The sequence below is a fragment of the Marmota monax genome, unplaced genomic scaffold (assembly GCF_021218885.2).
Source record: "Marmota monax isolate L192 unplaced genomic scaffold, Marmota_monax_Labrador192_F-V1.1 WCK01_AAM20220418_F8-fsc00156, whole genome shotgun sequence".
Taxonomy (NCBI): domain Eukaryota; kingdom Metazoa; phylum Chordata; class Mammalia; order Rodentia; family Sciuridae; genus Marmota; species Marmota monax.
Genome location: NW_026694013.1, coordinates 3,912,942 through 3,938,348, shown reverse-complemented (window position 1 = coordinate 3,938,348; position 25,407 = coordinate 3,912,942). Strand labels below are relative to the sequence as shown.

Genomic DNA, 25,407 nt, shown 5'->3' with positions numbered 1-25,407 from the left:
TCAGAGCAATGATTCAAAATCTTATAATCTTTCTAAAATGACAGTTTAATTAACTTAATTTAAAATAATACATGTATATAAAAGTTAATGAGGGGTGTGTGTGTGTGTATGTGTTGAGGTTTTTCTTCACATTGTTCCAGACTCCTTTTATGAATGGATCATCTGTGTTACTATCAGTTCCTGGTTCAGCTTGTTTATTAGTAGAGTAAAACTTGCTAAAAATGTAAGCTCCTCATCTTTATAGGTTGTGATAACTAGCACAGGCTGCTATAACAAAATATCACCATCTGGGTGGTTTTATCAACACTTATTTTCTCACGGTTCTGGAGGCTACAAGGCCACAAATACAGTGCCTGTAAATGTGGTCTCTGGTTTGGTTTTGTTCCTGGCTTCTACATAGCTGCCTTCCTGCTGTGTCCTCACATGGCCTTTCCTCAGTATGTTCACAAGAGTGATCAAGCTCTGATGTCTCTTCTGCTTCTCAAAATTAGTAAGTTCTGTTAGAGTCCCACCCTATGACCTCACTTAATCTTTAATCTCTTCATTGGTCCTCCCCATCTCATCACATTGGGGATAGGGGCTTTAATCTACCTATGAATTTTTTTGGGTAGGGGGGCAGCACAGTTTCACCCAAATAGGTATTTGTTTTTCCTCTACCAAAGAATGAAATGGAGATATTTAAAAAGTATGTTCTACAATACATAATATATAAACAAGAAATATGGTTTGCTATATATAGTCTTCTAAGATTCTAAAATTGTCTTTGGTGCCTTTGAGGTGGGAGACATTTGAAATTACTGAATTCATATTTCTTCCACTTTGAAGTTGCTGTGCATGAAAATGAGATTCTTACAAGTGAAGGCATCAAGTCTAAGAACTTCAAAATCAGAAATGATTTGTATAATGGAGGAATTACATCATTGTAAAAATTGACTTCCATGTGTCTTCATTGCTCTTTATGAATAAATTGCATTTGGAAATTTGGTTGATGAATAAGAGAGTTACTTTTGGGGGATTATACCTGTTTCTATTTACCATCTTAATCAAGGCAATTCACATGATCCAAAGCAGTATTCTTTTACTATGTGAAATAATTGAGAATCCAAATAGGGAAATGACATATATTTAAGATTTTGGTAAACAGAAAACAAGGATTAAAAAAAATGTATTTGAAGTAGTTCTAGCAGAAGTCAAGGAACCCTAAATCTGATATAGCTGCCTTATTGCCCTACCTTCCTTTCTTTTTTTTCTCCCTTCTTTCCTCTAATGTCAGTTCTTAAGTTACATAATAGTTTGAATTTCTGAAGAATAGTCGATAAGCACAGTTCATTGAACTTTAGTACCTTTTTCTACTGTAAGAGAGTATATTTTAAGTTAATTAGTTGATGAGTACTTGGGATTAGTCGTAAGTAAATAGTGGGTGTTGACATAGGCTCAAGATTAACTTTATTTGCTTGATCATTGGTTGATTGTGTTTTGTGTGCTCTCTGTTAACTGGATTAATTTCAATTTCTGATTATTTGATATCTGTCCAAAACAAAATGTATATACAATCAAAAGGAAACAAACCTTTGAGACTTAAACTATTTGGGGGGTGGGTGGTAGACAGGGTTAGTGATTAAAACCAGGGCCTCAAGAATATTAGGCAAGTGCACTACCACTGTGCTACATGCTCAGTCCTTAAACACTTCTGTGTACAAATAATTCTAAATTAATTTGTAAAATTTAACAGTTCACCTCTGTTTTTTGACTACAGGACAAGCTATTGAGCAGTGATCTAATTTTGTAGATGTCTGTTTAATTGGTTAAGATAGTTTAACTCTTTTAGAACACTTTGATTTTAGTTTCCCTGAAAGTTATTTCTGAAATGATTAAAATTTTAAAACATACCTAATGAATTTTGGCAGTATATTTCTTCTCAACAATGGGATCAGTCTACTAGATTGTGAAATTTACTATTGAAGGACAATATAAATATATTTAGGCATGACTTCTCTCCATGTACTTACTGGTACTTTGAAAGGTGTTTGATAAATTTAAGTGTATTTGCATTGAATTCTATAGTCCCTCTTACCTCTATTACATTAAAGTGTGCTTTTCTAGGAAAATACGTGGATGATATAGGAGCTGTGCCAACTTGCTTTCTGTCTCTGTAACCAGTACCTGAGATAATCAACTTACAGAGAAGAGATTTATTTTCGTTGTAACCTTCTAAAAGTTCTGGTCCATGATTAGGATGAACCATTGCTCTCAGGCATCTAGTGGGGTACTGAATGGTGGTAGTGCCACATGATAGAGGAAAACTGCTTACCTCATGACTGGGAAGTGAAAAAAAGAGATAAGAGACCATAATGAGGGCACACTCCCCAATGATCCAGAGACCTCTCTCCTCTTTTAAGACCCCACCTACCCACCTATTAAGGTTTCTACTACTTCCCACTAGTCTATCTGGAGAACCAAGCCTTTAACCTGTGGGCTTTTGGGGGACATTTCTGATCCAAACTTTAAGGGGAATTGCTTTTAATGTTTCTAAGTATTTCCATGCATTATAATTTATGTACTGGTATACTGGTTATGCTGTATATTCACAAATCAGTGTATATACATAGAAGTGTATAGTTGTAGTTCTTTCATAGGACTGGTTCCAAATGCTAAGGGACTTAAATTTACACTAGAAAGTTTATTTTGTATATTCCCCAAACTTACAGTGTCTGGCACATGGAGGTTGCTCAGTAAGCATTAGGTGACTTAGTATTATAAGAATTTTTATTTCATTAATCCCACTTTCCATTGAACTTAGTGTTAATAAGCATCCCCTGGTTTAATGCAGGTAATTATTTTTTCCCAGACTGAGTTTAAGAAGAAGAATGTTCTCTAAAATTAAAGGTCTTTTAGTTTGTGGTTACTCCCATAATCAAATTTTAGTGAAACTTAAATGAATAGCAAAACAGTTCTGGGTGCCTATTGGCTCATTTGTTGTATACACTTAATCACAGGTGTTTATTAAGACTTGTTAGCCTTCTAACAAGTGCTTCTCTAACTTGATTAGTGGACCTGTTGAGCGCATGGAAAGTTGTGAGATTTAAAATAGGCAAATTGGTTCACACTGGGCTTTAAGATATGTAGGATGGTACCTGGACTCAGTTAATATGTACCAAATAGCTGACTGAAGTCCACTTTTTGGTAATTTATTCTGGGGGAATATTTTTATGCTTTCTCTGTATTTAAATTGATTTGTGAAGATATTCAATAGGAATATTGTGTTTTAGCTTTGCATTGATTTCTGTAACCTTAGTTTAGTTTAATTTTTAGTTGTTTTACCTCTGCTAGGACTGTATTGTTATTCTTATAAAACAGGTGGCTTACATGATTATTTCACTGTTCCTTAACATTTACTGTAAGGACATTTGTTATCAAGTGTCTCCTCATGGCAGTGTATTTCATGTTAGGTGGTCTTTTAAGACACTGAACATTACCATAGGCACTTAAACTCCACAGGTTTCTTGAGATCCAGCCGGATATAGAGCAGCTGGTTTCTTGAATAGAGCTTAGCTACCACTTATATGGTGAGCATTGTCCTAATAAATTGTGTTACATTAATTACTATGAAGAATTGCCAAATAAGAGAAAATAAAACCTTCAAAATACCACTTATATGGTGAGCATTGTCCTAATAAATTGTGTTACATTAATTACTATGAAGAATTGCCAAATAAGAGAAAATAAAACCTTCAAAATATGTGCAGATACATGCACATGAGGTGTATGTGCAGAGTAGTACATACCATCTATCCATCTAGCACCGCTCAGATGGACATGCACCTGAAACTACTCCTTTTCTCAATATAGTTTGTGAATACCAATTAGGTTTTCAGCATTGTTAGAGGAACCACATAGGTGTATATATATATATATATATATAAAAGAATCGATAAACAAGAGTTTTGAAATCAGCAGTCACTGTCATTCCCCATAAGTAACAACTTTCTATAGCAGTATTTTTTCGGGCTATTTGAAGGATGGAGGCATACAGATGATCTTTCACTTCATTTGCTAAAGTAAGCATTTGAATGATGAAATTTTCAGGTTTGATTGTTGTTTCTGTTAACTAACGATAGTTGTAGAGAAAATAGATCTTTCTAATAAGAATATTATATCTTATAGATAGTAAAGATGTCCCAGTCCCACCTCTTTTTGTGAATTTTTACTTATCAAGATAAAATTTTTTATTATTTTCATTGTAATAGAATATTTTATACATTGGAGTTTAGAGTTACCTCTGAAAAGATTTTAAGGTTTTAAACTTTTACTTCCTATTGCTTGTAAATGTCCTTATTTGCCTCTAGATTGTGAACTGCATAATGCTCACTGTTGCTTCCTAGAAATTGATAAGGATAGGCTTTCAGAAACTTAAAGTAATTTCTTAATGAAAGACAGATTTAAATGGATCACTTTTTTTTTTTCCTTTTAGGCTATAGGGTGATCATTTAGAATATTAAGCTATGTAGTCAGAAGAACCTAAGACTAAACCTAACTGAGCTGTTCAGTTTTGAGTTCTGAGAAAGAGCAGGTGGGGGTTAAGTGCTTGTTTTAAGGTAATGCTTTAAGACCCTGGGTTTTATCCCCAGCACCGGCTGGGTCGGGGGGAAATACTGAGGAATTTCCAAAGTCCTACTTAGAAATATCAAGGAAGACTATTACAGAAGGAAATATAGAAAAAGTCTGGACAGGTGAAAAAGGCTCCTTTGATCTGTCTCCTTTGGAGGCAGGTAAAGTTAAAATGAAAAACTGAAGAAAGGCAGATATAAGAAACCTTTGACTGTCCTGGTTAGTTTTATCTCATCCCTACCCTGAAAGGCAGATGAACCACTGAAAATCTTTGAGCAGATGATACAAATGGGTGGGAAAGTGGAAGGTATTGGAAAGATAGTATACAGGGTTTTAGCATTATCCTAGGTAAGAAGAAATTTGTTGTTCTGATAGGGTGTTGACAGCTGTAAATGGGACTACTATGAAGATTATGCTGTGGATGAATCTTAATCTACATTGGATGAAGGAATTCAACTCACAAAATCAAATAAGTTATTTTATGATGTGCAGGGTTGTAATGAATGGATACTTAAAATTTAATAAGGATTTCTTCAGTGATTTTTCTTCAAGATTTTCTGAAATACTAATGCCTGTTGCTCTTTATTCTGTGTTTGTGTGTATTTCTTCATTGTGAATTTAGCTTTTACTGTTGTTTCTCAAATACGAATTGCAGGTGTCTGTCACCTAAGCCAATTTAAAAACTATTTATGTATGGAACTTGGCAAAAGACGGACTTATTTTGGGTGTTGGTGAAGAGGGATAGCAAGAGGGAAGGACTCGGTGAAAGTTGTTGAAAAGCCAAAGGTATATCTTTTATTTAGTTGTGTTCAGAAGACTGTTGCTACTGCTAGCAGACATAAAGAGATTGTGGCAGAAGCTGATTTGCTGGGGGTGGGGTAGGGATGAAGTTTGGGGTTGGCTGGAGTTGATATGCAGAGATCATATTCATGTGATTAGATTTTAAATTTGAGTTGAATCTGGCTTAAGATGGAGACCACTTGAGGGAAAGTTTAGACTTTGAAAATTGGTGAAAGCAGATAATACACCTAAGAATAGAACTTTTGACAACACTTGCCTATTTGTTAAGGAGTATTTGAAGGAAAGAAAAATAATCAGATCTGTGGTGGGAAAAGCCCACCTTTGGTGCTGTGGAAGATAGGGAAGAGTTTCACCATAAGTAAGGTTGAGAAACATCTAAATGCCAAAAACAGAGGCTTTGGGTTAGCTATCCACAGGTAAATAAACCTTTGGAAAAAGTGGTTTTCATAGAGTGGTCAAGGCAGATGCCCTGCTGTGAAATGTTTTCAAGATGCCCCTTCTCGGGCTGGGGATGTGGCTCAAGCAGTAGCACGCTCGCCTGGCATGCGTGCCGCCCGGGTTCGATCCTCAGCACCACATACAAAGAAAGATGTTGTGTCCGCCAAAAACTAAAAAATAAACATTAAAAAAAAATTCTCTCTCTCTCTCTCTCTCTTAAAAAAAAAAAAAGATGCCCCTTCTCAGTGCCAAGTTCTTAAGTCTGCCTTTAGTTGGAACTGTATGTCGAGTTACTGTCTTCAGGAAGTAATATATCATGATTTACAGATCCACTTCCTGGGAGTGCAGAACTAATTTTCTATAAATATAGTTTTACTATTTTTTTTCTTGAAGTATGCTACCTTAGACTATTTCAAATAAAAGTTTACCCAGGTGCTGATATCATTTCCTCAAATGCACTGAAGTTACTTTCTTTAAAATGTCATCAGCAAGCATGTTTCCTAAATTCCTCACCCACAGGACTTATATTTATTATAATTGGCATTCAGAGAAATGAATAATGAGTTCCCTGTAACTGCCAACTCTTCTTTTACACCAAGTTTAGTGATACTTTATGGAAAGCCTGCTTTTAAATGATGATCATTTAGAAAACTCTACGGAGTATTTGGGCTACCTGCATGTGCAATTTCTAGACTAAGAACCAGATATGTAGCCAGTTTTGTTTCCATCTGCAGAAAATGGTCTCAGATATGCAGGACTCATCCTTAGGTAGAAATGATAAATAAAATGATGAAAACTGCCACTGTTTTTTGCATTTTATGTGCTAGTTTCTACATATGTCTGTGAGTGTATTTTTTTCCTCCTAGTCTTCATAATGACCTTAGGTGAATGACCCAATATTCCTATTATACAATAGGAGATAACTGAAGCTCAGAACATTACATAAAATGTCTGCGCTTCTTGACTAATTAAAAGAATTTGGATTCAGATTCAGTTCTGACTTTCAAAGACTATATTTTTTACATGGCCCATGCAGTTTGATAATATATTTCAAATTTGAGCTGAAACATTCACCTCAGGGTGAAAACTCAGTATCTGATTACTTCTTTCCCTTTTCTGCCAACTTGGGAAGAATAGATTACTGCCTTTCATTTCTTTCTTTTATATATATAATGAGTGTGTGTGTGTGTGTATATATATACACACAATAGATATACACAATATATATATATATACACACACACATATATGTGTGTGTGTATATATATTATATGTGACATTATATATATGACATTTTATATATATATATATATATATATATATATATATATATATAAAATGCTCATCAACAAATGTATAAATTTGTTAAAGGACCTTTATTTATTATTTTAATTTATTTATATTATATATTTTATTTATTTATATATGGTGCTGAGAATCAAACCCAGTGCCCCACACATGCCACGCAAGTGCTCTTCCACTGAGCTTCAACTCCAGCCCTGCCTTTCATTTCTTTAAATCAGCATATTACTGTATGCCATTGAGTAAGTCATGCGGTCTTTATATTTGATACTGTTACATATATTTAATCTTTGCATGGACCTGATGAGAAGTAAGTGTATGCTCCCTCAACATTTTGTTAGGTTACTCATATATGATCTTCCTAGATTTGGCCATTAAGGTTTTACCACATTTATTTTATGACATATCTATGATAATAATCCCTCTATGTCTTATCAGTTTAACTGAAGTTTTGATGTAGTTTAAAATGAGTTATAGGCACGATTATACCGCCTCCTAAATTCTTCAGCGTATGTATTTATCCCTTGGTGTGAAATTTACGTTTAGCAAAAGTGTACAATTCTTAAAGGCACATCTTTTAATTTTAATAAATGCATATACCAGTATAACCCAGACACCTACCAAGGGATAAAACATTACTATTTGTAGGTGCCTCTTGTTATTCCCATTGTTTTAAGCTGAGGTAACCAAGACACAATCTGCCTAAGTTTATACTGCTAATAAGTGGCAGACTTGGAATTCAAACTCTTGGCAGTCTGGTTACAGGGTTTGTTCTCTTAACCACACATCATACTGCCTATAAGTTATCTTCAGATACCCTTTTATATTCATGTGTACAAATAACATTGCTTATATTTAACATAAGTGTGTAGACAGAAGTGGTACACTGAGTAAATGAGAGTAGAAATGCTGTTCTAGAAAATGCATCCATTCCTTACAAGAGAGGGATAGCAGGGAGGGACATTTTACTATGACAAAGAAGTTCCCTTCTGTCAAAGTACTAGAGTGATTTCACAGTATAACAACTGTCTTAACTGGCATCCTTGATTCATGTTTCCATGCATGTTGGTAAAGCAATAACGGATTTCTTAATGATGATATTGACCCTCAGTAAAATCCTGAAGTTCCTTTTGAACAATTAAGGGTAAATTACATTCAGTATAGTTTTGTATTTAACATTTTTTTACTCTATTACTATTAGTAGATAATTGTTCACCAATACATGGTATTCACTATAACACTCATCTTGATAAGTCATACTCCAAAATAATGGAATTGACCAATTTTGGATTTATAAGGCTATAAAATTTGTAAAGTTCTTAACAGAAACTAAATGGAATGTTTTGCCTTTCCAAAAAAGTGCATAAAAATGTAAGGATAGACCTGGTTGTGGTGAGACATGCATATCATCCCAGTGACTAGGGAGGATCCCAAGTCTGAGGCCCACCTCAGCAGCTTAGTGAGGCCCTAAGCAACCATGACCCTCTAGTAAAATAAAAAATAAAAGATCTGGGGATGTGGCTCAGTCAGTGGTAAAGTACCCTGGATTCATTCCCTCATACCAAAAAAAAAAAAAAAGATTATTTTTGTTTAAAAAAATTTTTTTTTAGCTGTTGATGGACAGATATTTATTTATATGTTGTGCTGAGGATCAAACCCAGTGCTCACACTTGCCATGCAAGTGCTCTACCACTGAGCCACAGTCCCAGCCTCAGAGACATTATATTTTGATTTTTTTCAAATTTTCAATACTTAGATGGGCCATCCCAATACAAAGGAACAGTTGTCCTTTATATCTTTCTTGCATTGTGTTCAAACCATAAATCATGTCTTAAAAGTTGACCAGGACTCCCTTTTCACTACTCAACAGATGAAAAAGCGGCCATCCTGTAGTTTTTAAAATAATCTTAACTATTGCCCAAAAGTGAAGTAAAAACAAAAATGTAGTTAGCAAAGCCTAGCCTGTCACTAGAGGGCAGAGCAGTACTGTACTTTAGGCCTTATTTGAAAATTTCTGGTTTAAAAATTGCTGAACATGATGGAAAATATATCGATGCACGATTGAACAGAAATTTCTTTGTATTCTTGTTGTCTTATCTTGCTGTGAAATACAAGTGCAGATCAAAGGAGCTTTCCTGGCAATTACACTGATTGCTTCTAAAAGTACATGATTATTTAGAGGAGTATAAGTAACCCTCAAGAGAAAATACTAATGCTTAGAAGAGTGATGCATTAAATCATTCTACTTTATAGAGTACCTTGAAATGGGATTGCAGTGTAAATGTTAGGTGAGACATGAGAAATAACTTTGAGACCAGTCCTTTACTGGTAATTGACTTTTTTTTAAATTAATTTTTAAAAATTTATATATGACAGTGGAATGCATTACAATTCATATTACACATATAGAGCACAATTTTTCATATCTCTGGTTGTATACAAAATATATTCACACCAATTCGTGTCTTCATACATGTACTTTGGATAATAATGTCCATCACATTCCACCATCATTGACATTAAGAATTTATTGCAATGCAGAACATCTTTTCATTGTTCGGGTCAGCTAAAATGTGCCCAATCATTAAGACTTTGAAATTATGAAATTGTAAAAGCAAATGAACTAACTGTAGCTTCCTTTTCAAAGGTGAAAGTTTTGCCTAGTGGGGCTGGGGTTGTGGCTCAGTGGCAGAGCACTTGCCTAGCATGTGTGAGGCACTGGTTCAATCCTCAGTACCTCATATAAATAAATAAAAAACAAGGTACATCAACAACTAAAAAAAAATGTATTAAAAAAATTTTGCCTAGTGACTGTTCACTTCCTTTCTGTTCTAAATTTTCTGTCATTCTGATATATTTTTATTCTGATTTAGTTTATCTGATATATTTAAAAAATACTATTAGTGAGGGGCTGGGAATGTTAACCCAGTGATAGAGCACTTGCCTAGCATGCACAAGTCCCTGGATTCAATCCCCAGCACCACACAATAAGTAATTAAGTAAATTAATTAATTAAAATATAGTAAAATATTCTTGGTGAGTAACCTGAATAGTGGAATTTCATTGTCCCATAAGATAGAAAAATTTCATCCTGAATAAAAGTTTGACTTTTATTTTATAAAAAATTCAGGTTTATATAATAACCATTTTTAATAGAGACACCATAGGATATCAGGAAACATTTTGGAATCTGGAGATTTGGGGCCCCCATTAACATTTATTTGCTTGTGACCTTGGGCAGGTCACATAACCTCCCTGACTTCCATTTCCTAAAAGGTGGGGGTTGGGGGATAGTGGGGGTGTAAACCTTGTTTACAACTGGGTTGCTTTGAGGATTATATGTGTTAATACAGATAATGTTCAGAGGTGAAGTCTGGTAAAGATTAATTTTAATGGATAAAAGTTCAAAAGAAACCTTAGCAATCACTTTGAAATGGTAAATTACATCATTTAGTAACATGAGGGTACCTATTACATGAGTAACTGATACCAAAAATGTGGTTTCAAAATCAAAACCCGAGTTAAGATTGTCGACTACTTCTCTGTCTCTGAGTTCCTTTGGCTGCTTAATCTCTATATTATAAGTCCTGACTCTCCAGTTTCTCTCAGCTCTTTACTTCTGTCCTCTGGATGTTTCCATGTTACCTCTCTCTGTCTTTCTCCTGACTGTCTCTGGTCTCTCTCTGTGTTTTTCTCGTCCCAGGCACCCTCAGGAAGACCCCAAGCCTCTAGCAGTACCTGGTATCATCTCCAGCATGTTGTAGATGTGGAGGATTCACTGGGATATTGAGAAATACCAGAGGCGAATTGTTCCACTGTAGTAAGTCCATCAGCATTTATACAGTAACTGCTGTTCATAGAGCAAAGTTGGTGGTACCTGGAGGGAAGAATGAGTGAGGGTACAGCGCAGAACTAACAAACTTGTGAATTCTTTTCAGTTATTCTTACAGGGAAAATACATATACAAATAAAAACAACAACGAAAAATCTAAAAGATGACAAATAATTGTATAAATGAGTTGTATTGTATGTCTGCTGAAAGAGCCCACGGTTAATGGAGTAGAGAAAGCCAGGTGGTGTTAATCAGGTTTCCTACATGAGTTTAAAATTAGGTTTTGAAGTATGGTTGAGAGATGAGGAGAGGTGGAAATGAATAATTTCTTTTGGCAAGCCTGTTTGCTTGCCTGTGAGATGGGGGACTGTAGTGAAATGAGACTGCTAAGTTTTAGCCTGCCAATACCTAACTTTCCTTAAGTTTGCAGTCTTAGAGAAATTTAAGTTTTGAGAAGAAATACAGTGAAGTTGTCACTTTCCATAAATGTAATTGGTATCTGTTGCTAGTTTTAAAATTTAGAGAATGTAAGGGTGAATTATGATTGTGAAGCAGTAACAAAGTACTACAACATAAAATTAATACAAACTGATCATTTTAAATGCTAAAATGAATTAAAATCATAAACAGCAGTATAATAAGTCTGTTTAATTTTCATGTTGGAAATTTATTTCTTCAGTCATTTTAGCAGTCCTACCTGGTAGATGCACCATGTTTTCAAAGCTGGGTTATCAGAGTTCCCAGTGGATTGGATCCCAGCACTGCTAGCTGTGTAACATGGGGTGGGCAATCTACTTAACAACAAGAGTCTCAGTTTTCCTATGTAAACTAAGAATAAAAATATTTTCCTCAAAGAGCTGCATGAACTAAAGAAGAGATGAGTACATACTAGGTACTTAGAAATACCTTTAAAATAGTTTGTTAAATGCAGGATTATTTCTGATAGTTGTTTAAACATAGAAGTAATCCCATAGTATTTAGAAAATGCTAAATGAATAAAGAATATTAAATAAGGTACAAAGAATAACTTTGAGGAACTGAGTATCTACCACTAGTTTAGGGAATAGAACATCACTAGTATCTGTAGCTCCCTGAGTGCCAAGACCAGATTCCAACACCTCACTTTATCACATCATTACTCCTGAATGTTGAATTTTTTTTAATAAATTCCATATTTTTCTTTATAGTTTTCCACATATTTACTCCCTATGTTAAATTTTGCTTGTTTTAGAATTTTTTATAGATAATACTATCTTCTTTTGTAGTACCTATTTTCTTCTACTCAACATGTTTGTAAGAGTTTTCCCTGCTTATACTTGTAATTTATTTATGATTGAAGTATTGTATGAAAATTCCACACTATATTTCCCTTTAACGACTATTTAGACTGTTTTCATGTGTGTGGGTGTGTGTTTGTGTATGTGTGTATGTTACTAGAAATACAGTGGTAGAAAGAAAATTCTTTAGGAGTCCTGTATATGGCCTCTCTATTATTTCTGTAGGATATACATTCAGAAGCAGAATTGCTAAGTCAAAGGGTATGCTCAATTTAACACTCCACAAGATAATGCCAAATGCATTTCCATAGAACTTGTTAAAGTTTATACTCCCTTTTACAATGTAAGTGTTCCCTCTTTTTCCTGTATTTCTTGAAAATTGTTGTATTTCTATTTTATATATGTACCACATCTTTTTCTGTGAATATTATTATACCCATGCAGAATTTAAAAATAGGAATGATTTTTAAGGTTGCCTATGGTACCATCTTAACAATAACCCTGATGAGCCTTGTTTTTTAAAGATACTTTTATTCTTTGCAGCAGCTGCTCTTATTTCTCTCCATTTTTCCGTTGTCATTCTCACCTGTTTTCAAATCTAGCTAATAAAAGAGTTGGACATGTTTGCTACTTTTTTCCTTCAGAAACCATATCATGATTATATAATGTTCTCTTATGATAAATTAAAATTGTCAGCTGTTCCTGACTTCCAAAGACAGTTGGCAGAGAAATAAGTACATCTTTTATGAATTTATTTTTCCCCCTTAAAATTTCAACTGAGATAGAGAGGGAATGACCCACAGAGAACTGTTAACAAGCTGCAGTGATTTGATCCACCCATGTTTTGTTCTGCATTGCAAAAGTTCTAAAAACTTGAGTATATGACTCAAGCTGTGTTTGCTATTCTTGCCCCTTTTCTGTCCTTCACCCACTTTTTTTTCCCTTAAGCCAAAAATTCTTTTGGTATGAGATTATACTTGTATACTTCATTCTAATTTTATATCAGAAGTTCCTCCTAGCCTCATATTTGTTGGCCCATAATTTTAGTTGACTGATCTCACTATTTTGTTTATTGTCACTCTTCACTATGCTCTTTTCTAAGGTTTTCCAGGGAGGATACTAGAATCTAGCCTCTTGCCTAGTATTTAAATATTTAATAAATGTTTGTTGAATGTAAACAGAGGTAAATGCAGCAAACACCGAAATGCCTTTCTTCTGTTCAGCGACGATAATTTCCCTAATGGCACTGGGCAAAAATCAGGACAATTGAAAATAGTTCTGCTAGTAAATGGCTTTGTTAAATCCATAAGTAAATCATTTCTTCTTAAGTTTCATTCTGCCCCTTTTTTTTTTTTTGAAAAGTGATAGTGGTAGACCTGTGATCTATAAGATTTTTTTTGGTCTCCCAACATTTTGTATTCTATCATCTAATTGAAATGAAAAAAAAAAAATTCTTACTATTTTTCTGGGCACCATAACCAGAGCTCGAATTTATTTACATCACTGGCTTTAGGCCCATGATTGTAGTCACAGTGATCTGCCTATTATTGTCTCTGATAACCCTAGCAAGCAGCCCACACATTAAACTTTCCTTCCTTTCTTTATTATTTAGAGTTGATTTGTTCTAGAGAAAGAATGCATTTATCTTTCTTTGAGAAAGTATAATGAGTGCCTTTGGCTTTCATCAGGTAACCCAGACATTGTTCAGTGTGAGAACTTGAGTTCTGCCCTCACCTTTCCTTCTGTTCCCCTATCCCTAAAGCTAAGATCAGGGCACCTTTTGGTGCTTTGTTATTTGCTGTACCTCTTAGCCCCATAGCTTTTCTCATACTCCAGTTGTAATCTTTGAGTTAGCATTGATTTTTTTTCTGTTCGGCCTTTCCTTGAAGTCAGTGGGTCTGTCCATCTGGTCTGTTCCTTTCTGGTTCCTCTGCTAAGTTGAGTGAGGACCTGAATTTCTCTCTTTCCCACTTTCACACCAAGCTGTCTTCCCTTTGTCCCTGCAGGGACTCCTTTCTAACCTAAGACAGATTAGCACTACAACCACTTCGGAGAAGTTTTTTGACTCCTCAGATTCTCACATTACTTATTTTCTAAATTTCTTGTACAGGCATTATTTTGTGAGCACCTCTGAATCTGCATTGAAGGGAGAAGGTGCTAGAGATCAGATTACAAAGGACAGGGGCAGAGTAGCCTTTTAACTTTGGAGATTATAAACAGGGCCCCCATCACTCCTGGAGGGTCCTGGCCAGAGAGCTGTGTATTTGATTATTAGCCAAGGTCAGGTAGGTTCTTTCTCACTTAAGGGACACCAAATAATCTAATCTCATCACAGTGTTATTGATCTGCTTTGTGAAAATTCTCTGGGTGTGACAAATTTATGGCTAAAAAGAGAAAAAGGCAGGAGAAGACTTTCACAACTAAAAAAAAAATAAAAAAGATGGAGAGCTCTTATTAGTGAAGGATTTGTTTTAATAACATTCACTTGATTCAAAATCAAATTTGGAATTAAAAAAATTTTAAATCATCTTTGATTAAAAAAAACAACATTAAAGTACTTACTACTAAAAGCTTAGTTGTTGACCTCCCCCTTGTAGCCTCCTTACCCTAGAACATTGGGATCCACTGGGGCTCCACAGCTATGAGGAAAAAGAAGCCAGACTGTCTGTGATTATTCAGCCCTCCTAACTGCTTACTTGACGAAATTCTAAGAAAACATTGTGCCAAGTGTTCAGCTCTCTAAAGAAGCAGTTAGTGCCATCCTATCTCAAGAAGAACAGATGATTTTTTGTTCTTCAGGAATGCAAGGAAAGAGAAACATCCTTTTATGCTTATAAGGGAAACATGGGAGAAATTTTGTGACATGGAAACTTCACTGATAGGAGAATGTTTAACCATTCTTACATTGTGTCTTTGATTAATGTAACAGGCTTGACCTACTAAATGTTCACATTAATATTTTAAATTATCAGTAATAAAGGTTTCTTTAATAGTATTAATTCACTTAGTATTTTATTCATTTAGTCAGGATTAAAAATGCTTCACCAAGCTTATAACACTCATTTAATATTCTTAATTTAATGTCTTCTGAAAGAGAACCATATATTCTCTGATTAAAGTCTTAGCAAATATTAAAAATAAACTATAGTGTTAATAAAACAAGTTGGACCATCCCTAAATGCAGTAGAAAAATTTATAAATATGGGATATAAAACATGCTTTTTGAGGAAACTAGAAAGCATTTGTTACAAGTTCTGTACTGAATGTGCTTAATTTGTAAAAGATTTTTTAAAACGCATAATTAGGAATACATTTTGAACTTTGCATTTAATTTTTATTCATGTTTTACATGTGTTATACAACTAAGTTTGTAATGAATGTAAAAGTAAGCTCAAAGTTGATCCTTATATAATTATTCAAATAATTATACCAAAAGAGAGTAATCTGTATTATTTAATAAGCATTTTGTTACAAAAGTTCTACTTTGTTCAAATTTAGGTGTTGCTGGAACAAACATTGATTTTGTCTGAGAATTCATATTAGGGATAAGAAAGCAGTTAAAAGTTAAATCGGTCTGTACTTTTGAAGAAATAGAAGAGGCAAACTAGGTTGTGTTTATTCTGAATAATAAATTACGGAGTGGTTTGTATAAAAGCAATAGAAAAGAAAGTAGGGCTGGGGATGTGGCTCAAGCGGTAGCGCGTTCGCCTGGCATGCGTGCAGCCCGGGTTCAATCCTCAGCACCACATACAAACAAAGATGTTGTGTCCGCCGAAAACTAAAAAATAAATATTAAAAAAAATTCTCTCTCTCTCTCTCGCTGTCTCTCTCTCTCTTTAAAAAATAAAAATAAAAGAAAGTAGAGTGGACATACCTTGCTGTTGCTATTTGTTTTGAGGAATTGGTACAGCAGTCGAGGAGGCTGACCAAGACATCAGAGTGTTATTAAAGATCACTAAATAGGGTTTTCTTCTCTGTGTATGCCAAACTGTTTCCTGCCACATTTCTTATTCCAAATGTATATGTTTCCTTTGTGTTTACCCAGAGGACTCTTTACCTCTTTGCCCTGTGCTAGCTGGCTGTGTCTCCTTTGAATGATGGCATCGTTGCCTTTAGGCTAACAATGTTTTTACTCTGTTTTGAGATTGGAGGGATGTTGGCTGCAGTGTCCATCCATTTATAGTTATTTGCTGTTACTTAACCATTTTACTGCACCTGCAGGTAGATGTGTTATAATAAGGCATCTGGCAATGTTTGTAAGCATTCAGTTGCCCAGCAGACAGGGGGTTTGCATTCTTATCACTCATAACCCACCACCTGCCAAGAACCACACTGGACCTACGGAAGCTGGTGCTCTGGAACTCAAAGTCAAGAGAACTTCTAGATCTTAGTGCCAGGACAGGCAGGGTCTGATTTTCATTGAAAGGAGCCATCTTAGCCAGCTGTTGCTGGGGATTAAAGCTCATGGAGGCAACCTTTCTTCTGAAGTTATCAGAGTTTAATCAAGGATTGATTTTAGTATTTTTCTTTTACTTTCAAAAATTTGAAATTGTGCAGGAGACCTTGGTTAAATCATCCAAGTTTAAATTATTTGCTTTTAAATGGCTTCCAGGATAATTTTTATCCAGATGTTCTGGATTTTATTCTTTATATTTACGGAAGTTGGTGAAATCACCAATGGGACTATTCTTTCTTCTTTCTTCCTTTATAGCTATGTGAGGAATTCAAAGATCACTAAAGGACACCCAAACCTTCTCCATCCCTCTCCTGCATTCACAGGTTATGTAGTTATGGAAAGAATGATCTGTGGATAAGTTTAACTCACAGAATTTATATCTGTGATCTTCAGTGGGATCTTTGTGTTTCAGACTCACTATATTTAAGAGGTTACTGATGATGATATGGATGTGCCTGGAGTAGTAGTAGGCTTTGCCACAGATTTAACATCATTTGATACAGTAATAGAAGAGGGTGATAAGGGCAGTCTATGACTTATGCTATTGGGAATTACATTTGAAAAAACGTAAGTCTTCAGGTATAACAAAGGGAAAGGAAATTTGGAGCTAAATTTTGAGAGTATATGTGTGGGTGATGTGAGAAGGAACAAAAAAATGTAGAATATCAATCGAAGAAATTGAAATCTATGAATAGACTAAATGAACATTGAAGACTTTGAGTTAAGGGAATACAAGATTCAAGGAATAATAAGTAAACCTGATAGAGCTAAGTTTGGAATGGAGATTATCTAATTGATGATTGAAGTTATTACAGTTGTCTTTGTGGGGTGAAGTTTTTTTTTCAAGGACTTGAAAAAGCAAGCAAACCTCTTTTCAAGGTAAATATTTTGGGCATCAGGAGTGAGGTACTCTAAAGGGCGTTTTCTATATTTATTATATTTCCATTCTTAACATACTGTGAAGTAGGTACTTGTGTACGTTGACAGATCAATGACCAGAGACCCCCAAATTAGACAACTAGTAGTGGTCAGAATTCATAGTCAGGCCTATCTGATGGGTAAGTTTCTCCTCCTGCTGTGACTCATGAAGTATGGAAATGGAGAAAGATGAATTTTTTATTCCTTATTTGTCATCTGTTACTTCCTTGGGAATTGTTAAAGGAGTACAAATTAGGATTATATTCATATTTGTTTTTATATACATGCATGCACTGTATTAGTATACTTGAACTTGAATTTGAGTCAGATGTTATGTATTACCTAATTAGATTTAACTGTTAATCACAGCATTTGAGAGAATGCTTTCTAATTCAGAGAAAATGACAATTAACAATATTTGAGTTAATATATTTTGTACCAGTTTTAAAACATACAGTAAGATTTTATTTTTCATCGACTAGTAATTTTGTATGCAGTAGTGTACCCCTCTTATTACTCTTGGGGGGGTATGTTTGAAGACCCCCAGCAGATGCTAAAACTAAGGATAGTACCAAACCTTATATATATTTTGCTTTTTCATAGACATATATACCTATAAGTTTAATTTTTAAGCTTTGCAGTTTGAGGGGTAACAGCAAGAAATGCATAAATTTCTTTTTTTTCCCCCACTATTTAATGGTAGAACATTTGTTCTTACTGTAGATCCTGGTAACCTCAGGATACAGTTTTTTTTCTCTCCATTTTTAGGTTGAGAACTTTCACCTTATTATCACTCAAAGCACTTTTTGACTTTTTTGGGTATATCAAAGTAAATCCAAATTGCCAACAGTTATGGTCTAGATGTGAAGTGACCCCCAGAAGCTTATGTGTGAGGAAATACAAGAATTTTCAGAGGTAAAATGATTAGATTATGAGAATAATGACCTAATCAGTGGATTATTCCATTGGTATGGATTAACTGGCTGGTAACTATAGGCAGGTAGGGTGTAGTTGAAAGAGATAGATCACTGAGGGCATGTCTTTGGGGGTTTATATTTTGTTCCTGTTGAGTGGAGCCCACTGTCTCCTACCTGGTTGCTGTGTCTTTAGCTGCTCTCCTTTGCCATTCCCTTTGACCATGATGTTCTGTTTCACCTCAGGCTATGGAGTTGAACTACAATGGACTAAACCTTTAAAACTGTGAGCCCAAAATAAACGTTTTCTCCTCTAAGTTGTTCTTGTCAGATATTTTGGTCAAATAGAAGAAAAGCTGACTAAAACACCAGCATTGCTGCTCTTGGGTTTTGGAATCATTATTGAGTAAAACAAGGGTTGCTGGAACAAAAGCACTATACTGTTGAAACAGTTGATCTGATAACTGAGACAGCTACTAAGGGACTAATGGGCAGGTAGTGTGTACAATGTGGATATATTGGATATTGGACAAAGGGCACATGCCAAGGGCACATGCAAGGTAGTGTGACATTTCATCATAGTACTTGGAATGATGTGCAAAAATTTATGAACTTCTTATTTCTGGAATTTTCCATTTAATAGTTTTGGACACTGGTTGACCTAGGGTAACTGAAACTGTGGATAGGGAGGAAAATTAATGTCCCGTCAGTTCCAAGAATAACAATTATGGAATTAATGGGAATGTTTAATAAGATGAGTTTGGGTTACTCTTCTTTATTGAAAGTTAGGTAGAAAACTTTTAAATTTAATATCTTTATTGCCAATATAAAAGTGTTTAGTACACTTTACTCAGTAAGAAACTGATGCTTATTTTTAATGGGATTATGATCTTGGCACCATTACTTTAATGATACTTATTTTGAAATTTAAAAAATGTATACTCCATACAAGGAGTTGGAGATGTAAAGAATTAGGTACCCATGACCAACACTGGCAACTTCTCAATTTTCATTTTTCTATTCCCTGTACAGTGTATTCTGGGAGACTTATTTTATTTGTTTCATTTTCTTAATTGATGATAGATTTTTTTCATAATTTGTCACTTCTTTCTAAAAAGCAGTTTCCCTCAAAGTGTGGTTAATTGAGAGGTATGTTAGTTTTAGATTATTTGTTTTATCCTTAAAACATTTTTTGAAAAAAATTTTTTGTTCTTAATTTTTATTTCTCTTTGTGAAACCTGTATTTTCTTTGGCAAAAAAAAAAAATAGTTCTTAGGTTTATAAACAAGAAGCAGCTGTCTGAAATGTGTTCATTGACTCAGCTGAGTGTCTGTAGTTATTTGATTTGGGGTAGTATAAGAAATCAAAATAAGCATTCAGATTAGATGTTGGTAGCTATAATAAGAGCTTCTGTCCATGGCTTGAAGTCTTGAAATCCATATGCAGTGTATTCTTGTGTTGAAATTTGAAGAGATTTGAGCCTAGACACCATTGAGGTTGTTAATAACAGCTAAAATGACAAAGCTCAATATTCCTTGAATGATTTTTTCATCCTCAAAGGAAAGCATTGCATCTTCATCTCAAGATTGACTTGTCAAGGAATACATCTCAATATTATTGACTAGATGAGAAAAAAATTATAATTTTTATGGTGTGTTTTTTGTTTGGTGAACAGCGATGAATGTTTTAGTTCACCAAAGAAAATCAGTTCAGAGAATGAAATGGACAAGGCCAGGAGCATATTAAGAATGATGTCCCAAAAGACTTTTAGGAACTGTAAAATTGAAAGCGGCAGTATAAAAGTATTCACACATTTTATTAGATCCATATAGGACTGCAAACCAATTGTCAGGGTCCCTGAGAGACCAGTGCTATAAATATTTTGGGAACACAAGAGTGTTAAGTTCCCAGGAGAACTAAATATTTACAATGAGAATAGTGCACTAAAATAATAAATATGATATTTAGAAATGCAGGTCAATTTTAAGGTTCTATTTTCTGAAATCTTTTTCATGTTGATCTTGTATCTTCAACATCTTGTTATTCTTTATCTTTGATAGCTATAGAAAGATTAATGTGGGTAAGTTAGAGTACAGTGTGCCAAATTAATCAGACCTCTCTATGAGAGTATTAGGAACTTATGATAAATTTTCTCACAGATTTCAATTCCTTTTCAGTTCTCATATTATTTTGCCACCCTCCTCCCATGTCTGACATGACAGTGGATGCTGAATACATTTATTTATTTATTTCTAATATTTATTTATTTATTTATTGGGCACAATATCTTTATTTTATTTATTTTTTTATGTGATGCTGAAGATTGAACCCAGTGTGTCACACATGCTAGGCAAGCACGCTACCTACCACTGAGCCACAACCTCAGCCCCACATATCAGTCATTTTAAAGTGACTTTTTATGAACTAAAACTTTAACACTTTGTGAAAAGCATCAATGATTTGCTTTTAAAACAAAGTATTGAACTTCAGTTGTCTTTAGAAATGATACTTTGACTTTCTCAATGATCAATGAAAATGAAAAATTAACTGTGTGAATCAGTTTGTAGTAATAGCAGATTTTCACCTTTAACGAATTCTAGGGTCTTGAGCAAATTTCTGAATTTTCACCTGAATTTCTTTTCCAATTAAAGAATTAACTTGTATAATCTCTAAAGTTTATTCTAACTATATAATTCTGTGATTTTGAATCAAGAGTAAAGTAGGAGTGTTGGTCCATTTTGTATTGCTGTAACATAATACCACAGATTAGGTAATTTCTAAAGAAAGAAATTTCTCACAGATTTGGAGGCTGGGAAGTTCAATTTCAAGGTGCTGGTATCTGGCAAGGGCCTTTTTGTTGCATCATCCCATCGTGGAAGATGGAGAGATGAAAGAGCATGTGGGCTATAGAGAGCAAGAGTGGGCTGGAACTGGCCTCTCTACAACTGAGCCACTCTTGAGATAAGGAACCTGCTCCTGCAGTGTTGACAGTATGATGAGGGCAGAGCCCCCATGTCCTAACCACTTGTTCAAGGTCCCACATCTCACACTTGCACTGGGAATTAAGTCTGAACCTTGAGGAATACATTCAAATCATTGGAGATTTCAAAATGGGTAGAAGGTAGTGTTCTTAATCAAGTTAAATGAGGTTAATAAGATAAAAGTTTCATATTGAATAATCAGATTGATGAAGAAGAAAAGACAAAAAGTACTAGTTTCATATTGAATAAGCTTTTATTTTTATTTTTATTTATTTATTTATTTTTTATTGGTTGTTCAAAACATTACAAAGCTCTTGACATATCATATTTCATACATTTGATTCAGGTGGGTTTTGAACTCCCAATTTTACCCCAAATACAGATTGCAGAATCACGTCGGTTACACATCTACATTTTTACATAATGCTCTATTAGTAACTGTTGTATTCTGCTACCTTTCCTATCCTCTACTATCTCCCCTCCCCTCCCCTCCCCTCCCATCTTCTCTCTCTACCCCATCTACTGTAATTCATTTCTCTCCTTATTTATTTTCCCATTCCCCTCACAACCTCTTATATGTAATTTTGTATAACAATGAGGATCTCCCTCCATTACCATGCAATTTCCCTTTTCTCTCCCTTTCCCTCCCACCTCATGTATCTGTTTAATGTTAATCTTTTCTTCCTGCTCTTCCTCCCTACTTTGTTCTTAGTTGCTCTCATTATATCAAAGAAGACATTTGGTATTTGTTTTTTAGGGATTGGCTAGCTTCACTAAGCATAATCTGCTCTAGTGCCATCCATTTCCCTGCAAATTCCATGATTTTGTCATTTTTTAGTGCTGTATAATACTCCATTGTGTATAAATGCCACATTTTTTTATCCATTCATCTATTGAAGGGCATCTGGGTTGGTTCCACAGTCTAGCGATTGTGAATTGTGCTGCTATGAACATCGATGTAGCAGTATCCCTGTAGTACGCTCTTTTAAGGTCTTCAGGGAATAGTCCAAGAAGGGCAATAGCTAGGTCAAATGGTGGTTCCATTCCCAGCTTTCCCAGGAATCTCCATACTGCTTTCCAAATTGGCCGCACCAGTTTGCAGTCCCACCAGCAATGTACAAGAGTACCCTTTTCCCCACATCCTCTCCAGCACTTGTTGTTGTTTGACTTCATAATGGCTGCCAATCTTACTGGAGTGAGATGGTATCTTAGGGTGGTTTTGATTTGCATTTCTCTGACTGCTAGTGATGGTGAGCATTTTTTCATGTAATTGTTGATTGATTGTATGTCCTCCTCTGAGAAGTGTCTGTTCAGGTCCTTGGCCCATTTGTTGATTGGGTTATTTGTTTTCTTATTGTTTAATTTTTTGAGTTCTTTGTATACTCTGGATATTAGGGCTCTATCTGAAGTGTGAGGAGTAAAAATTTGTTCCCATGATGTAGGCTCCCTATTTACCTCTCTTATTGTTTCTCTTGCTGAGAAAAAACTTTTCAGTTTAAGTAGGTCCCATTTGTTGATTCTTGTTATTAACTTTTGTGCTATGGGTGTCCTGTTTATATATAATCTATTGTATAGATATAGTGACAGTGAAATTTGATTATAGCAGCGTTTTTCTTGGAGTATGATAGTAAGTTTTCTTATTCTGTATATAACCATTTTCTGACAAAATGGCCATTTAAAATGTTCCTAATAAAGCTTTGTTTTACATTCTTAAAATTCCAGCATTTTTGCTTTAGTACTCACCTACCTACTTCACTCCCCAAAAAAACAACCCACAGGAATCATATTATACATTTCCTTACAAAATTCAAAACAGACAAAAGTTAAAAAATTTCAGGCTGTTGGAGAATGAAAAGAATACTGATTAAAAGTTTGTCTTTCTTATAATAATCAGCTTCCCTTTAAAAATTTCTTTTAGTATGCATTTTTTAGTTGTAGTTGGACACAGTACATTTATTTTATTTATTTATTTTTATGTGGTGCTGAGGATTGAACCCAGGACCTCACATGTGTGAGGCGAGCACACTCTACTGCTGAGCCACAACCCCAGCCCCCAGCTTCCCTATTTAATAAATTGCTGTTGTTAAGAGAGAACAGATTATTAATAAGACGTATTTCAAATTTTTTCTTAGAAATTTCTCCTATACTGGATAAGATTTTTCTACTTTAAAGTCTTGAAAATTAGCATAATATGTAGAATTTTTAATGAAGCAGCTTGTTTGTGGAAATACATTTTAGTGTCTACACATGCATCTTTTCTACCTTTGAAAGTTTATTATCATGCAAAAGTCTCAAAGAAAGCTTGTATAAAAGTGGAGCTGTCTCTAGTGAGAATCTTCAAGTATTTCATTTATGTTGATGGATAGGTATGAATTGTCTTTGTTTACAGAGTGGTATGACCACCAAATGTAAAGTTTGTTTTTTTCCCACTCTCCTTTGGGGAAAAAACGGCATTCAGATTTACATATGCTGTAATTTGGCTTAGACCATTAGTGATACTCTTACTTTTCAAGGGGGGGGGGTGGTGGAATAGAGCCTGTATTTTTCCAGCTTTTAATCTCTTAAAAGTTGGAAAAATAAGTGTCAGATAAGCCTGAAAAAGAGGAATTTACATGTAAATATCTTTGAATATTCTCTGGCTGTTGACTAATATCAGAAACTTTTTATGTTAATTTTTAGTTAAGTGTCTATAATGCATTGATCCAGAAAGGTATATCTGAATGTTCTGACAGGTACAGCCCATAATTCCCAAGTCATTGCCTCAGTACCCTTTTAGTTTTTCACATTTGAGGTAAGAAAGATCTCCATTCTACTGATTTTTTTTTTTTTAAAACTTGTATATTACTCTGAAAGTTTTTGACCGAAACTTTGTTCTAGAACTGACTCTGAGCTTCTGGACAAGCAGCTGGATGATGAATCCCAGTGTATAGCTGCCAAGTAAGGGGGCAACATTGAGGAGCAGGATGGGCAGATTGCTTTGACTCACCCCTTTACTCTGGCAGCGGCTGCAGGCTGATGGCAGCAGTACAAAATCTGTGTACTTGGATGTTTCAAAGCTGCTTTTCTTAGGCTTGCACAGCAGTTTGTGTAGAGGAGGAGCCAAAGTAAGATGTCTATAGAGACTTTCTCAAAAGCAATTCACATATGATCTACAAAGAACCCCTTTTAGATTTGGGCCTATCACAACACTTCTAAGACTTCTGTTAAAGCCAGTGCTAAGGAAGTAGTGTTGGGGAAAGGCCTGATAAGTTTTGTACAGCTGAGACCTGTTGTAGAGTGTTTTAATGCAGTCTTAGAATAATTTATATTTGGAGGGGCTCTCTCCAGGGCCAGATGAGATTTAGAAGTAGGTGATTTAGCCAAGGCATTCTCCTGCGTGGAATTAGTATATGCATTCAAGTTTGTAGACTTTCACTTACGTACACATTCACTGGGTCAAAATATTGTCCTGTGATTAGTAAAACGTTGCAACACCCCCTCCCCCCAAACAAAAAGGACATTATAGCCATAACTTAAAAATTAAACACAAGCTTCAGCTGCCCCAAATCTGATCAGAAGACCCAGATAAATTTTCAGATCCTGGAGATTAGAATTGGTTCAGAACTGAAAGAATATGTGTGGTATGGCTCCGTTTTACTCTCAGGGATGACAACAGGTAAAAGAAGACAGTTTAGAGGGAGATCGGAACTTTTCTTCTCAAACACTGAGGGTGAGCCTGTGAAGTTCTGTTTATTGGCCATCACCTTTCAAGCACCTGTTGAGTCTATAGTGCTGCCTCAGCTACAGCAAGCTCCAGGACCGTGATGCTAGAAAGCAGAAATAGCTCCTCATGACCCCTTACCAACACAGCCACTTGAGTAACTGATAGGTTTGTTCCCTT

At 35.0% G+C, this 25,407-nt stretch overlaps 1 protein-coding gene across 9 annotated transcripts in view; it reads left to right on the top strand.

Annotated features, from left to right (window-relative positions):
• Bbx (BBX high mobility group box domain containing) overlaps positions 1-25,407 on the top strand; it is a 285,419-nt gene that overhangs the window by 130,136 nt on the left and 129,876 nt on the right. For 2 of the 9 annotated variants that reach the window (XM_058585477.1, XM_058585479.1), the window contains one exon: positions 10,853-10,969. The exons of the other annotated variants lie outside the window; for them this stretch is intronic. The gene's annotated coding sequence lies outside the window, so the exon portion shown is untranslated. The remainder of the gene's footprint in view (positions 1-10,852; positions 10,970-25,407) is intronic. 9 annotated transcript variants of the gene reach the window in all.